Source organism: Quercus robur, chromosome 10, assembly GCF_932294415.1.
Source record: "Quercus robur chromosome 10, dhQueRobu3.1, whole genome shotgun sequence".
NCBI classification, from domain to species: Eukaryota; Viridiplantae; Streptophyta; class Magnoliopsida; order Fagales; family Fagaceae; genus Quercus; species Quercus robur.
The window spans coordinates 27,994,572-27,999,721 of NC_065543.1; positions in this window are offsets into that span (position 1 = coordinate 27,994,572).

The following is a 5,150-nucleotide window of genomic DNA, read 5'->3' on the forward strand; positions in this document are numbered from 1 at the left end:
TCAATACCGGTTGACCGGCCAGTACGATAAATTTCGGCCGTATCGGCCGGTACGGTATGAAATTGACTCCCCTGCATATAGGTTGTTGTTTATTATGTCATTAACCAGGCTTTATTACCTTTGTAAAGTATTAGTTGCTTGGGCTAATCATCTTTAATGATCAGCAGTTACAGAACCTATGGTAATGTTCTTTCGTTTCTAACACACATACATTAGATGTAATGCTCATTTATCATTGTTTGGACGATATATTTTCTGGTTCATTTGTTGCCCCCTTATTCCGAAATTGTCTGTCTAGAAAAGGACAATTTTTTAGGAATATATTATATTCAGCCATATAGCTTCAAATTCTGTTTATATTGCACTTATGATGCACAACTTTTTTGGTCCAATTTTTGTCACATGTCATTTTTTGATTGGTTGTTCATGCATTGTGACTCTTCGATTTTCAAGGGTTTGATTTTTCGTCTGCCTCTTCTTTAAACCTTTGTCTTTTTTTCTTTCTTCTTTCATTTCTTTTTGGCTTTAACTTCGAGCAATCCACTTACCTCCTTGACTTCCAGGTGAGTTTTTCTTTTTCAATCTTAATGGTTGATTTCTCTCTTGTTTGACTCAATTCCCCTTCAATTTCTTTTTTCTTTAATCAATTGTGTTTCTTACTTCAAACTTTTGATAGAAAACGTCCTCAAGCGGGTGTGTGTGTTACTCAGGAAACTCCTTTGAGAGAAATTTTATTGTCGTTATACCCTTTAGTTCACTTTTCTATAGGTTTCACTTAATCGTTAGAAAATAGGGTAATGTCTTGGGATAGAGTGAGGTCTAGTGATTTAGAAACCGATTTATCCTTTAGTGAAAAAACCATTGTTCAAGAAATGGATACTGCTTCATCTCATTTCCTAACGTTTCAAGCCTGGAAAGAGGCTTATGGGTATTCGACAAAAGATTATGACAAAATTAGGGATAGGATTAGCAATAACTACCAATTTCCCTCTTCTGCTATAATTAGGTTCCCTGAGTTAGATGAAAGGGCTTGCACTTTTCTTCCTAAGGAGGTATGTTTCTACGAAGCATATTTCCAATGTGGGTTGCATTTTCCCGTCCATCCATTTGGTAGGGAAGTCCTTTTTCGTCTAAAAATTTCTCCGACACAACTTGTTCCGAATGCCTGGAGGACAATGGTGTGTTGTATGGTGATTAGGTCTACTGTGAATGATGGAGATTTCATTAAGGTGGACAAGTTTTTTTATTTGTATCATTTGATGGAATGGAAACTTAAGGGTTATTGGGAATTTAGGCCTTGGAATATGAAGCTAAAAATGGTTTTGGATTCTCCTTCCTCTCATCGAGATTGGAAAGAACGTTTTTTCTTCATCTCGGGTGAAGGTTGGGAATTCCTTCAAAATGAAAACCTGGACGAAGCTCCCAAATTTCTTCATTAGTGGGGGACTCTGGTGTCTAGTGCATCTTTTTGTGCCCCTTTTTTTTTGTCTTTTCATATTGTACCTATAATAAATTTATTGTATTTTTTTTTTAGTTAAAACTCATCCTCACTTGAATAGTCGCTATAAAGATCGTCTAAAGAGAGCCTTGGACTATGTTGGTGAAGTAAAGGACCTTGACGAATTAATCAGTCCCAATAGCTAGTCCCTTCACTTCTTAGGCCCTATAGGTGTTGTCTTGAAATGTCTTGAGACAAATAAAAAGAGTTAATCCTTTTCCTCTTCTTTTTGTTTTTGAACGTATTTACGATGATTGCTTTATGATATCTTTCATATATAAGGATGACTACCAGATTTAACAAAGATAGATACGCAGAGCTAAAGCAAAGGGGAGGTAAGGAAGTACAACCTGAAGTTAATTTTCAAAATAAGAGGCATCATTTTGAAAATACTCCGGCTTCATTTGCCCTTCCAAAGGTTTCCGAAGTTCTTCCGTCTTCCCTAATGGCCTGTTTGGAAGTTTAGAGAGGGAGGAGAGTAGAGGGGAGTAGAGGGGAATGGATATTCTCCACCTTGTTTGGATATTTTTAAAATTAGTAAAGGGAAAGGGAGTAATTAGCCCTTTCTCTTATTTGGATGTTTTAAAAATTATGATGAAAAGGAGAGGAAATGATTTAAATAGACAAATTTACCATTATTTGAAAATAGACTTGCAACATTGGTCTAAGATTAATTTGTTAGATTCAATAATTATTTAATTAACATTCTCATTCCATCAAATACCACTAATAAAAGTATAAAACTACTATGGTTTAAATATATATATATATATATATATAACTACTAGTGCTCAACATTCCATGAATGAGATAGATCAATCTCATTCATAGTTGTTAGACAATAACTTCATTCTCGTGTGTATTCTTTGACTTTGTAGGGGTTCTTCCCAGTTTGAACCCAATTTTCCCTGTGTTGGGTTTGATAGGGCAAAAATGTATTGACCTCTTACAAATTAATTTATTACCCAAGTTAACTAATTAGGTTCAATTACATGCAATGGCGTGATAGCACAAACAAGTCACCAACTAAACTAAATGCAGTGGAAATTAAATTTGAAACGATGATTTGTTTACGAATGGGGAAAACCACCAAGGCAAAAATCTCATTGGGTGATTTTAAGATCACCACTTCTAAGAATCTACTAATCAATAATCAAGCGATTACAAGTAAAAGGAATCTTACCAACTAAATTACCAACCTACAGTTGAATCTTCACTCCAATACCCAAGTGGACTTGATCTTGTAGTGGCACTCTTTTCGTTTAATGCACGAATCCCAGTATGTGACTAACTCTAGCAATTTGAAGAAGGTTGTTAACTGCAAAGTTCTTCACTTTATGCAGAATGAAGATCAGGAAGTTTTTTGGTTACAAAACCCTTTGGCATAAAAACGCAATAGCTTCTTTTAGAGAGAATAAGGTACTAGGTCACTGTTTGCATGTGTGATGGCCTTTAAAATAAGCCTTATATATGTTTAGGGTTGTAAGAAAAGAAACACAAATATACAAGAATTTGCACTCAATCAGATTTGAAAAGTTTGATTTCGTAATTCTCGATAGAAACAGCTTGTGTCGAGCTTCAACATTAATTCTCGATAGAAAGGATTCTGTCAGGATTTCTATCGAGCTTTAGTGAACAGCTCTTTCTTCACTTGTTTTTTGGGCAGATTTTCATGGCTTTAACACTTGACTTGAACTCTTGTTTCTTGAAGTACTAAACCCATCCTAGATCTACCCAATTACAAGTAAAGTGCATTTTGTCAAAGGATTAGCCAATTACATAAAATATTTTCCTAACAATCTTGCCCTTTGGCAATTCATGAAAAAACTACAACAAAACAAATAATCATGAGAGAAGTCTTAAATCACTAAACTCATAACCACTTATTGTATTACAAAAATAAATCTATCACTACTACAAACTCTTGAAAAACTTTGTAAGAAGAGAGTTTATGGCAAGATAGACTTTCACAACCTATCTCTCTGAAATACTTAAACAAAACTCATCAAGGCATCATGTGTGAAACAGAAATAAAGATTGCGTACATAAAGAAACACGTGTATAAAGATAGAGAAGAAACAACACATGTAAAGGTAGGTGAAGAGAAACATACGTCATCATCATATATGAAAATAAGTACAATGTATGTAAATATAATGGTCACAAAACCAAGGTATAGGAAGCTAATGTAAAAAGAAAATACATAAGCATCCTCACTACATCCCTCAAAAACTATGAACACTCCCCCTATCAAAAATGCCCTACACTAACTCTCCCCTTAAGTACAAGACTACTCTAAAAACCAAAACTACTCCCCCTTTTTGTCACGAATGACAAAGGGCAAGTCACTGAGAGGTCGTCATCTTGTCATCATCAGAAAAGCTAGCACCATCCTCATCATCATTGTTGTCGTCCTTAAAAGGAGAAGCTGTGGGACGCTTTGGAGAAGGAAAGGGAGCAAAACCAGCCATGCAAGCTTGCTGGCGAGCAATGCGACCCACTCAGGTGTTCATCTGACATATCTCACTAGTGAGATAGTCTAGATGACCACCAAAGTTAGCCTACATCCTCTAGAGCTACTCCATGATAGCCTCGAGGGTCACACCACCAGCCACGGAAGTAGAAGGGGCTGAAGAAGACGAAGCCGAAGATGGTGGAGTTGTAGGAGCCACAAGATTGGTCGTCTCAATGCGTGGCCGCTTTGACTAAAGCTAAGCCTCATTGTGCAGAACTAGTGCTGATGGCATCCATGACAGTGAAGAGAGGAGAGAGAGGAATAGGAATGGAGAAGTGCTAAAGGGCCCACATAATAGTCGAAAGAAAGATGAGCTTATCACGAGTAGCGGTATCTTGATAGACATCAATAATAGATGTGATGAAATGAGAGGGAAAATCAATGGTAAGATCCTCCATCAAAGAAAGAAGAAAATGAGCACGCGGCTCAATGATGGAGTTATAGTGAGACAATGGTGTGAGAATGAATGTCATCAACATGTTAAGGAATCTCGAGCCTTTTGCGAAACTTAAGCATGGAGTGTTTAGCATACCACCCCATATGGAAGGAGTCCCACAAAAATGGGAGACGTGTTCGTCTCTAGACACGATCCAGAGACGATCACAACCAGGGTAGTCAGGATGTGCTACCCTAGGGACTTATAGTACCTTGGCAACAAGATCTGGGGTAACTACTATACATGTACCTCGGAATTGCGTAGGTAACTGAGGCACAAAGGTATTGATGCCGTGTATGTTGGAGTAGAACTCCTGTATAAACACGACAAGACAACGCACGATAGAGATTCCCATCCCTGAGTAGAATTACATCGGGTAGCGTAGTGTCGTAGAAATCCAACAGAATGACCTAGCATTTCGAATGAACGCCATGGGCTTGGAAGCTCTCAAAGAAGTCCGTCTTGGCCTTCTCATCATGGAACTGGATGTGAGATGGAATAGAAGGAAGAGACGAAGAGGATGAGCCTTGAAGAGGGTTTCGAGTCGGAATGGATTTTCTCTGTTTGGGTGCCATAAAGCGGTTCTATTCGAGAGAGAGAGAGAGAGAGAGAGGACAGAACAGAAACACAATCTCAAACCATAAAAAGAGAAAAAGAGAAGTATGTATGCATGAAAAGTGCATGAACATGTGACATGAAAA